This window comes from Tauraco erythrolophus, chromosome 9 (assembly GCF_009769465.1).
Source record: "Tauraco erythrolophus isolate bTauEry1 chromosome 9, bTauEry1.pri, whole genome shotgun sequence".
NCBI lineage: Eukaryota > Metazoa > Chordata > Aves > Musophagiformes > Musophagidae > Tauraco > Tauraco erythrolophus.
In genome coordinates, this window is record NC_141473.1 from 35,011,274 (window position 1) to 35,023,655 (window position 12,382).

The 12,382-nt window shown below is 44.9% G+C and overlaps 1 protein-coding gene across 1 annotated transcript in view; it reads right to left on the reverse strand.

Annotated features, from left to right (window-relative positions):
* The window catches only part of LOC147528265 (uncharacterized), a 33,695-nt gene that overhangs the window by 15,751 nt on the left and 5,562 nt on the right, over positions 1 to 12,382 (reverse strand). Inside the window, exons 4-8 of the mRNA XM_086616854.1 lie at positions 11,318 to 11,671; positions 10,482 to 10,614; positions 6,524 to 6,733; positions 6,331 to 6,434; positions 5,270 to 5,429 (exon numbers count right to left, since the gene is read on the reverse strand). The gene's annotated coding sequence lies outside the window, so the exon portion shown is untranslated. The remainder of the gene's footprint in view (positions 1 to 5,269; positions 5,430 to 6,330; positions 6,435 to 6,523; positions 6,734 to 10,481; positions 10,615 to 11,317; positions 11,672 to 12,382) is intronic.

A 12,382-nucleotide genomic window follows, 5' to 3' on the forward strand; every position in this document is an offset into this window, starting at 1 on the left:
GATCTCTCTCCCTGGAAGGGCTTTGGATGTCGTATCTCCATAAATCTGGGATAACACTCAGATTTGATAGGAGTAAAGTAAAGCTGACCCATATTGTTGGGTCCCTCTTGCTAAGTATCCTCTGTCCTTCCTCCTGACTCTTTGAATGATCTTATCCATTCTTTCTTTAGCATCTCCAACTTTGCTCTCCCTTCTTCTCCTTAGCTGTTGGCCTACGTTTCATACTTGCCAATTTTGCCATACTTAGAGAGGTCCTATAGGCAGAGTACAAAGTTGTTGGATTTTTCCTTCCTTTGCCTATAAAATGTTGTGCTTTTTAAATGTTTTCCCATAACAACAGAAAGAGATGATCAGTTTACAACACTGAAGCATATGGAAGGAGAAGGTGTGCACATAAGGGGGAAGAGGACCAACTATTTTCTTAAATTTTAATAGGTACTTAATAACTAACTTTTTTTTTCCCAAAAAACACTGACCACATACTACACAAAAAGATGTTTAGAAAAAAACATTAAAAACGCACCAAGGTTACTAGTAGCCATTGTATCCTTTGGTCTGGGAATTTCAGCTGGGCTCTGATTCTTAATTCAGCACAGTCACAAGGCAATGCTGCAATTACAATCCTCCGAGGACCGCAAATGAAAAAAAGTTACGTTCAAACCAACCAATTTCCAAGGTCACTCATTTGAGATCAGGGCAGCAGGGAACCAAACAGCCTTACAAAACTTACAAAATAAGTACAAATCATGCAACTAGGAAATTCTCACAGGTATTGTCTTAACATCAACTTCATTTGCTAAACTCAATGGTCAGTGGAGTAAGAAAAATCAGGTTACAAGGGCAGATAATTTACAATGGGAGGCTGACAGTGGACCACATGGAAAATTAAGCAGCTTGGACTGCAGACAAGCTTAGAGAGCGGGTGAAGCAATGGCTATTTTGAGAATCCCTATTGGACACAAACCAGGATTCTGCTGCGGAGTACTAATAACATACATGAAACACACTAACGGCTGCAACACAGGCAGAAAAAGTCAAATAATCTTTTAATATAATAATAAAAAAAAAAGTTATTCCATCCATCACAAAGGAGAAATGAAACAGGAAAACCTCCAGCATGTAGGCACACTGTAAATGTGAGAACAGAGCTTCCCGGCAATGGGGTCAGGAAGATTTGATCCTTGGCACTAATTCTGGAATGAGAGATCTTTCAGACAGGTTACCTCCTTACCTGCTTATGTGCAGAAAAGTCACTGACAACTGAAAAACTCTTAAGCAATCTTCTGTGCTGCTTGTCTGTTACAGCAATTACACATGGGCTGCTCAAAACTGAATGTTAGCTGGTATCACTATCCCAACACACATTAACTATCCATCCAGACGTTTACACTGCACCTCTCATAGCAGGGAGAGACTACGAATATGAACGAGAGGGCAAACAACGCCAACCACGCTTCCCATTTTGCCTAGCAGGGCTGTGTCGGTGCAGTCCGCAGGCAGGTGCTGTCATTTCTGACAAGCCTGTTGGGTAACAGCGACAGGAATCTGTCAGATGCTGCCCACGCACGGGCCGTGTCCCCCTCGGCACGCTGACCTCCTCCAAAGACGTTTCATTTTAAAATTCTGCTGAACGCGTTATGCATACCAGCTGGCAACATGCAACGTATCACAGAGGAAGGGAAAGGCAAAAATACCCTCAGAGGGCAGCAGTGAGTGAGCTTGTGGAGCACGTGCTGTGCTTGGTTGGAGAAATGGGTTGGATCTTTGTGATGGAGGGGTGCTTGACCCATCGAACAAGGTAACGGGCAAAGGTGCCTCTGCGCTTCCCATGCTATTCCCTGACTCTTTGGTCACCAGAAGATCAGTACTGCCATAAAGATGACTTAAAGCAGCCTCAGGCTTTGCCAAGAATAAACCATGAGTGCCTTTACCCTCACGAGATTGTATTCACACCATGCACAACTACATTTTCTCCAGGAAAAAGCCCTGTGCCGATGCATAAGAAGATGCACATCAAAGACCTTTGGCATTGCCTCGATACAACCACACAGCCTGCCATCTGCTCTTCCTTTGGACAAGGAAATTGCAAGGGACCTACTTACTCTTGCTTCCTGCCTTCTTTACATCAGTTGAGTTGCAAAGCTAATGAAGATGAACAACCAGTTAGGCTTCCTAGGCAGGCAATAATATATGGGAGCCACTCAGCTAGCAGAAGTGCCTTTACACACCTGGCCATGACAGCTCAGAGCACTTCTGCTCCCATGCAAGAGGTTATCAGACCCACAGCAGAGCTTTACACTTTAAGCTAAGTTACTGGACTGTTGCTCAACAGCCTAGGCTGCAGCTCCAAGGATGTCGTTGCATCTCCCACAGCCAGGGGGAAAACAGCCCGCCTTTTGTAGGCAGGATCTAAACCTTAATTAGGAAATTCAATCCAGATGGGCAATCTGGGCAATAGCCACAGTTGTAATAGCCATAATTGCCCCTTTTTGTTTTACCAGTTTTTGTTTTTAAAGAAAGGTGAAGGCTTTACAGTGAGCAGAGACCCAGTCCACTCATTCTGGCTCCAGCACGCTTCCCTCCCATGAGAGTATCACATCGGAGCTTGTGGCTTTACCTTCTTTACCGAAGGACTCTCGCTCCGGCCCTGGCTGCGGCCCTAGCTCCGGCTCTGGCTACTCTGGCTCCGGCAAAGGAGTCACAGTCTTCAGGGTCTCTCGTGTTCATATCACGTCAGGGTCACCAGTTGTTGCTCACCAGCCCAGGCTGCAGCTCCAAGAATATCATTGCATCTGCCACAGCCAGGAGGAAATGGCCCGCCTTTTGTAGGCAGGGTCTATACCTTAATTAGGAAATTCAATCAATTCAATCCAGCTGGGCAATCTGGGCAATAGCCACAGTTGCAATAGGCATATTGGACTATCCACCAGAGCCTGTGATGCAAACATACGTGCTCCCATCTCTCCACTCAGATGTGAACAAGCTCTCCACTGTCGGGGAGATCGATTGGAGAGGTGGCAATACCTTCAGCTACAAAAACAGATTTGGGAGAGCTCTTGTGCAGCACACTGGGAGCTTGGGGTCAGTACATTACGCAACAAGATAATTCCGGCATTGTCTCTTTAACAAAAAGTAAAAGGTCTCCGAAACGATGATTTTTGCTTTTGGAAATTATACCAAGACCAGTGCAAAAACTGGTAGCAAAGAAGTGATTCATGAACACCAACAAAGTGATTCACCAGCCTCTCACTAGGAAGTGATATCATCGCACCGCATCTCCATGAGAATGGCAGAAGAGCAGCATTGTTTCACAGGACAAGAAAAGTCCTCAAAAAAAATTCTCCAAAAGAAAAGTGTTAAATCTGCAGGTGTGTATGACAGACACAAGGGGGTAAATTGTCAGTGCTCTGGGTGGTGAGTCAGGTGCCCAGCATGGTGACTATCAGATGCTTGTAAGCACTACTGAAGAACACCAGAACACTTCCAAACTGGTCCAGAATAAATTGCAAGCTCTGGGTATATTGTACAACTACCCCACAGCCTGACCAGGTTCTTCTCTAACTGACCCATCACTCCTCGCTTCATCCTTCCAGCCACAAACAGTAAAATCCTTTCTTGCTCGCTGCTTAGCAGCCATATGGTGAGTGTGCTCTTGCATTCTCTTACCTCAGTCCCACATTCTCTCTGACCCACAAGATTCCCTCCACTCTCAGCCTTGCCAGAGATCATACACCCCAACAGTATGCCTGCTCCACCCCTTCGCCCTGCCCAGCATGGCTACCCAGGTGCTCCAGGGCTTCTCAGGGCAAAAGGCACAAGACTACTGCACATCCAGCTGGCCTAGGGAACCCCAAAGCTCTTCCAATCCCTGTGCTACACTGATTCTGTTGTGGTTTAACCCAGTCAGCAACTAAACACCACGCAGCCGCTCGCTCATCCTCTCCCACCCTCTGGGGATGGGGAAGAGAATTAAAGGGGAAAAGAGAAGGAGACTCCTGGGTTGAGGTAAGAACAATTCAATAATTGAAATAATATAAAATTAATAGTGATCAAAGAATAACAATATATGAATATATATAATTATAATAATATATACAAACAGGTGATGCACAGTATAATTGCTCACTATTTGGTGACCAAGGCCTGTCCTGTCCCTGCAAGCAACCCTGAAACAGATAAGTCTCAGTACTGCAATCCCAGACAAGTGAGAGGCCCAAAAAGAGGATGAGAGGGAGACAGAACTCTGAGAGCCCAAGAGACAGCCCTCAGAAGAGAATTCTAAACTTCACAGTCAACCCTCATCTAAATATTGGGCATGACGTTGCATGATATGGAATACTCCATTGGCCAATTTAGCCGTCAATCCTAAGTCTGAGTTCAAATCATAAGGGGAGTTGTGGGCCCTTTGTCCCGGCCATGCTACCCCCTAGCGTGTTGTGCTCCTGTGCACCAGCGAAACATGAGAAGCTGAAAAGTCCTTGAGGTCTCAGTGCCAACTATAAACATCAGTGCGCTATCAACATTTCTCCTCATAACAAATCCCAGACTAAATCCAAAACCCAGAGCTCTTCTAGCTGCTAAAAAGAAGAACTAATTCTGTCCCAACCAAAACCAGGACAGATTGTCACCTCGAGTCTCACTCCAAGCAGAAGCTGAACACGCGTACACAGCTGCTGGGGAGGCAGAAAGCGAGGGAGATTTAAGTTTCAGCATGTATGCCACACGTCTTCACGGGTGACACGCTGGGTAACAGGTTCTTTCACTTCTTGAAACTGTAGCTCGTGTTGGACACGACTACGCTCTCTGCAGTTATTCTGGGTGGTATTAGCTTGTCAGCACCTCAAAGCCCTGAGTACGCTGCACTCTGCCATGCCTTGTCGTTAATGATCTGCCCCTTGCAAAGCAGGCAGCAGCGGGCTTGCAGCTACATTACTACCGAACTGACGATGACAAGCTGGCATTGCTCAGATTAAGAAGATTTTCTTTCTGTCAGTCTTAGTCTTTCTCCTCAGCCCGCCCTGTGCGCCAAGAGGTCAAAGTACTACCCCTCCAGTTCACCCGATAGTGATGCTTCTTCCTCACTCACAAAAAACCTACGCTTATAGCACCTAACATCAGCCGTCCTTGAGCAACGACAATAAACCCAGCGCTGCTTTCCTCCCCATCCTGCTGCCCAGCTGCGCCAGAGACGAGGGACACCTCGAATCCAGGGAACTGCCAGAGAAGAGAGTGGCCAATTTCTGAATCACTCAGCTTCTCCAAAACTCACCTGACTCTCCACAAGAAGACCGGTGGGCCTGCTGCTACGTGGATCTGCTGGCCCACAGCACATCAGTGGCTAGTGTCAAATCAAGGCTTTAGGAACAATCACAGGGTAGCAGGCACGTCCAAGCAGCACCGGAGAAGTCATTTGCAAGGGAGAACAAATCCTGCACCATGCAAAATGAAAGCAAGTTGTAAGTATTGATTCTGCTATCGCTCCTAAACCCCCAGGGACTGGCCTTTTAATGCAACTTGCATCCTCCATTCTAGTAACCGCAGTCCCCTGGAGACTGGTGCTGTGGATGTACAGACAGGGCTTAGAGCTGAGCAGCTCTGGTATTTCTGATGTGTCCAGCCACACTCGCTGTCAACCAGAGCAACACAAGACTCCTCGTGAAATCCATCTGCTTCACTGGGTTCACCTAGAAAAGCAAGCCAGCCACCCACCAGCCTTCCAGCTCAGCCCTCAGTCACTCCCAAACAGCAGGGCAGAAGGGAAGCTGCTCGCTCTCCTCCAGCAGTGCCCGCAGGCTCGGGCACAGTGACAGGCAGCTCCTGTCCCAGACAGCCCGCATCTAAAAGGACAGCCCAAGGCAGGAGACACACACAAACGGCAAGCTTGATTGCGTGATTATTTTCTGCGTGGTACCGCACAAGAGAGACCATATTCTTGATACAGTTTCAGTGTTTCTGTATATTAGACAAGATTGTAGGGGAACACAATCAGCAACAGAAGATGGAACTGCTGCTTTCCTTTGGCCAAATGTGCAAAAACAAAGCACTGGGCCAGATTTTCCACTGCAGACACTTAACATCAGTGTAACCTAATCGATTTTCACGGTTACTCCTCATACACTTAAATAAGAAGACAATCTAATTTTTCATTTGACTTAGCGAAAAAGATACTGCTTTTGGAGTAAACAAACATAAGTAACCTGTTAGCAAGCATTTTAGAGAACATTTCACTTTGGTGAGCATATTCGCTCATTCTATGATCATATTCCCTTATTTCTATGATCTAGATAAGCAGCAACTGTTGCACTCATCTCTCTAAAAATTATCAAGTACCATCAGTTAATGAGTCCTCCATTACAGTGTTTCCACCCGAAGAGCCTCCTTGTGCATGTGCACCACTTCGTTGAAGTCGTGGAAGTGCGCCCAGACAGAGCAGACTGGAATAGATCAGAGATACCCGTTTTATCTCAGTTACTCAGAAAAGTGAATGGTTCAATTCTTCTGTGTAGTATAAAACCTCACATACCACAGCAACAGAAGTTTAAAGGCCACATAGTACTTTCACTTTGTGTGTGCATCTTCCAGTGATGTCAACTGGACGCAAGCTTCTGATTCTCAGTCAGTACAACTTTTGTCAGGAAGTATTTTCAGACGTATCCCATCAGCTCTGGGCTCACACTTTTGTCCCCCAAAAACGTGCTGTCTCTCCACACCATCCACACTTGTACTGTCACTTCTACACAATAGAAAAAAGAGAAAAAGAAAACAAAACAAACAAAAAAAGAGCTTGCATAAGTAAAATTTTCTTTGTCAAATTCTGGAGGCTCTTTGAAAGATCAAAGCATTTTTAACTCTCAGCCTCAGGAAAAACATTCTCTGCTTTCAGGAGTTTGAATAGGATGACCATATTTCTAGGCATAAGGACAGCTGATAACTTGTGGTGAGATTACCACAGTTTAAGAATTTGACAACATGAAGAAGGCTGAAGCCAACAGGTATCATTTCACCACAGGGCATGAGAGCAGAGTTCCTGAAGTTCAGCTGGTTCCTGAAGCGCAGCTGCGGAGGGACAGTGTGTTAAGCTACAGCAACGTGATTGCATGTAATTGTCTCTTTTATATTTTAAGAGCTGAACTATCCCTGCTCCGAGGCACGGGTCAAAACATTGCAAGTAATGCAGGGCACAGAGCAGAAGAAAGGTTATTTTCATCTTGTTAGGTTTCCCACAAAGTTCTCAGATTCTGCACATAGATTTAACCAATTTTATCACTTTGGTTACATCAGAACGTCTTTATATCAAAACAATCAACTTCTTGTTATCAACCCTTTTTTTTTTTTTTAATTCTAGTTGTATGTCACCCCCTTGAAGTAAAATAGCTCAGGCTGACACGTAAAGATTGAGATGAGATAATGGAAATAAAAGATAATTAATCGAGACTGGCTTTGTACACAAAATAAGCATCTGTAATTACAAAGCAGCCAATGCACTAACTCTGCCTTGAGTTACGTTACACACTGGCCTCTTACATCCCAGGACTTAAAATCACCTTTGCTCTCTCTGTCACAGGTCAAGTACAGCTCAGCCAAACTAGGAGATTTGTGCCAAGAAGTTTGTATTTCCAACAATTAAATATCGAACTCGCCTTTTATAAGTCACTTAGGAATCATGCTTGCACAATTATTTGCATACACAGCCACTTCATTTCAGCCCCAGATACAAAAAGCTATTAACAGTTGGCCAGATTCTGCTCTCACTTGCCACCACGTCATTTCCACGAAGATCAGTGGAGCTTGAGTTTCGTACGGCACACGGGAGAGCAGAACTCCTTTTTCACCAAGGCAACTCGCGCCGCCGGTGAGTTGCTGTGCCTGCGGCACACGTGGCCCGGAGGATTCCGCTCCGCTGCACATGCCACCTCCTCTGCCCACCGTCCTTCTAACTCCTCCGCAGTCCCACCATATCCCCCGTGGGCCTTTATTTCAAATGGACCCCGTTTCACAGACAGACCAGAGTGGGTTACTAATTTCCCTTAATTCAGTGGATTTACAAGAAGCATGCCAGCTGAGTAACACCGAACAAAAGACAAAATTGTTTCTGCAGTGTATTTACACACAATAAAGTGAACCAATCGAGCAAACGAACTGTACACAACGTGCCCTATTATTAACTGAAACCAGAAGAAACTCTCTTCAGTACTTCCAGTGCTTATAAATGCATGCTTATGTCTCAAGTCACCTAGAGCTTCCAGCAATTACTCAGTCCTCAAAGCTTTGAGCCAAGTTTTCTCCACAGTATTCACTCCCTTGGGCTCACTGGAGGTAACAGATAACTGGTCTCCAAACCTGTTTCTTCAGAGCCCCCCGCAGTGAGGGCAGACTTTCCTGCTTCTCCCTAACTGACAGATCACCTGGTTTAACTTCTCCTGGACTCCCTTCATTTGCTATACACGTCACAGCCACTGCCACCCTGCCAGGCATGGTGCCATTCCCTATGCCACACCTGGCCAGCAAGGGACAGGCGGTGAGGTGCCAGGAGACACCAGAACAGTGGCACTGGGAAGCAAGCACTCTGTTGCCAGTCAGGAGGCAACTACAGCGAGCGCAAGAGCACGTATGGCAACTGCCCAAGAGAACACAAATCTTAATCCCGCTGTCTCTGCGTGCCAACACCCAGGTTATGAGTTCTTGTTCTGCTCTCCTACAGATACAGCACTTAGAAGTTCACAACCATTGCTTTGTGCTTTGCTTTCTTTCTGGTAATGCAACAAAGCAATTCCCAGTTATGAAAACACGTGTGATGAGGTATGTCCAGAGGTACAGCCCTCGGTACGTAACGCACAGAGCGCACTGGCCAAACGAGCTCTCACTCCTCCCAGCCAGCAGTCCGACCTCAGGCGGGATTCACCCGCCACCCCATGCAGCAGCAGCATCCTGCGGGATCATGTGTCCTTCTGCCACCTTGTGTGACCACATCAACAGCTATGCAGCCCGAGAGGCAAACGCCCCCAAACAATTCCCCTTCCGTAAAGGGAAAAGTAATTTACTACACAAATACAAGGCACGGTGAATCACCCCAGCTTGACTGCTGATCCATGGCAAAAAACAGTGCTAGTTTCAAGGGCTCTCTTCTGCCACCCTTCCGCTGAATAATCTCATCAAGGGGAAAAGCCTGACATGTCACAGCACAGAATTTCTGATGCTAATTCATGTCTTTTTTTGCCTATTAGAATTCAGAATCCACGGAAGCGGAAGATTGCCATATTTTTCAAGTGGGAGATGCTAAGAACTGAGTTTCAACTCTCTGGTAAACCTGGAAAACAAGGCAAGTGGCCAGCTCCTCTGCGCAAACCCCCAGTGACTCAACGGAAGCATGCGTAGGTGAGGCGAGAACCAAGAGGAGAATCGGATAATCCCATTCCAACTGTGTACAGCCAGATCTGCAAACAGAGAAACTGGCCACTATTTTTAAAGTGGAGTATTATCACCTCAGTAAAGCAGCAGTCTGACTCTGCATTCAATGTTTTAACTCTCAGACAAAGCTAGGGTAGAAGCACATCAAATTTACAAAACAGCTCTTCGCTGCTTGGAAAGGACAACTGTAAAGCTGCTTGGGCAACCTTGCTCCTATCTTCTTGTATAAGGACTCAGAGGCTGGACACTATAACATACTATATCCCTATAATGTAGTCTACTATCAGCTTCAGATCCTTCCATTCCGCCTCAAATACCCATATGCTGACACAGCATGTATATGGTTTACATGTATGTGCTGTTTAACACAAAACAAGGAACAGCTCTGCATTTAGCATTCAGTTTTAACATTGTATATACACAAAGAAACACAGATGTAGATAACCTTGAGAAATCAAGTACATACGTGAAAGGAGTTTTTCTTAATACTCTCCCTCTTTACTACTCTTTAATACTGGAATCCCTCTGAAGTCCCCCTAGTAGCATCAGTACAAGTCCGAAAGGTCACACGAAGGAGGCCCTCACACCAGGAAGAACTCACCCCAACACTCTACAGTAAGGACAAAGCTTTTAGCTTTAACTCAAAAGTCACAAGGACTACAGCCTATCACAGGAAGACAGCAGAGGAGACCAAGGGCATCCCCAGAGGCTCTGTTAGGTGAAAAAAAGTAAAGTGTGCAAAGTTATTTGATGGTTTTGTGGACTTACGGCTCTGTTGGCATCCTCGTACAGTGTCATAAATTTAAGTGAATACATAAAAATACAGATACAGTTACAACCCTGCCATGGGTTCCACGCGAACAGCTCTCTGTAAGCAATGTCAATGCCTTCTAAGTGCAAAGCCTTACCTATGCAGGGCTCTCTGCAGGATTAGGACTGTAAACTACGTACATCAGTGCTGGTAAAGTGCGTTTACGTAATATGTAAATAGATGAAGAAAAGTACATTCACACCAACTACTGAGGAAAGAAAACAAATAATTCTTCTACCACTAAAAGTACTGAATCACTTACCATCTGTTTTAGGAGGAAAAAAAGACTCAGTCCAATTCAGCTATGAAGAAAATCCTGTCTAAAAAAAGTAATCACATGCCAGATCCCCCTAAGTTCCATTTCCAGTCATTTTAACATGGAGAGTTTTGTTTTCCTGGAGGGGAAAAAAAAAAACAAACAACCAAAAACCAAACCAGTAAGAAGGATGTGTGCCTTGTTAGGCCCTGACCCTGCAAGCTCTAAATACTTAGCTTCGGGGAACAGTGGAAGCTACTTTTTTTTAGGAAAAAGCTGAGTCTCTGCATCAGTCTCTGCTGGAACGCATCCTAACTTTCCAAGAAAAATCTGCCACACTTTTGCTACCATGCAGTGAAATGCAAAAGCAATATCTGAACTAATTTCCCTTTACACCTTGGTGACATTTGAGGTTTTTCCTCAATCATCTGAAGACACACCTGTGCACACTGTGGCATAGTGCAAGAGCGGTATGCTGCTGACAAGCACATTATTCTAACTGGAAAAGAGCGTGTGGTCACGTAAACACTGAGTACTAGAGCTCAACCAGCGAAGGTCATGTTTATAGCTCTGGCAAGCATTTGTCATTTCCAAACTTAGGACTTTTCACTTTGTCCTCAAACACAACACTAAAATTACTTTCTTCATTTTTAAAGAGAGCAAAATTTTTGTGTCATCATTTCAATCCACACTTCAAAACCTAGCCTACACATAGCACTGATTTTCCAAATGCCTTTGTATGTTCCCTTTAACAATTGTTCATCCTGCAGCCGTACATCAGGGAACCAAACTGCCCTGTTCCCTCCTTGCCTCATTTCCTGCATGTTCAAATACCAACTCACCTCTGCGTGCTGCTTCTCTGGAACATCCCCTTGACCTCTCTCACTGACATTTCATCCGCACGGGCATCTCTTCCTTCCTTCTCTTTTTCATCAACATTTCCCTTTACTAACTAATAGCCAACATTTTCTAATGGATGTTCTTGTATTTCAATACTTTTGTCTTGGAAGTAGTCAAATGCTCATAGATAATCACAACTCAAAGAGAGATCAACACTGTTGCATGAGAGGCTGTAACAGTCCCGTGGGTCCTGGCCTTTCTCTTCTGCTTCCCTCAGTCCACCTCCCTTCTTCAAACACTTGCGTAAAACTTCCTTCCTCTTCCCGGAGGCCTCGAGTTCAGAACGAACCCTTTACCTATGGGACAAAGAAGGATTTTACTGGATTTACTCCTTAACCTAAAAACTACAAACACCTGAAAACATTGAAAGAAATTTCCCTGTCCCACTAAATACATTACCCACTAAATTTTACTGTTCACCTCTTTTTCTGCTGAACACTAAGTCTCTCCACGAAAAAATGTATCTATTATTTATTTAAAATAGAAAATTGTTCCTTGGCTATTCCTTAAAAATTACTTACTCTTTTCTTCTTAAAATCAGCACTATTGATTAACCTTGTATGGACCTCCACTGGGATAAATTTGATCCCGAATTGTTAAGAAATGAGAAAAGTTCTCTCTCTTGATGAAAAGATGTTCTTAAAACAATGTGTTACATGTATAACCAAAGCCAACCAAGTTACTATGGCTTCATGCCTTACTGCTTATCACCTGTGTGACAACCATACCCAGTCCTCACCGGTGATTCTGAAAAAGAAGGGCTTAGCTTCAAGACAGGCTGTGCTGAAGCATTCTTGGCAGGGAGGGAAGGCTATGAGTGAGCACCATGCAGGTTACAGTGACACAGCAGCAGAGCAGTAACTCTTTAAGCCGCAGGAACAGGATTACTTTAGAGCTTGCTAGTCAGGCTGCCTAAAAGCGGGTGTGTGATCGCTACTTAGCGTAGCACAAGCAACGGTAGACCCACATCTCACACCCTCTGGGATCCCAGTCAATATACTTTCTAC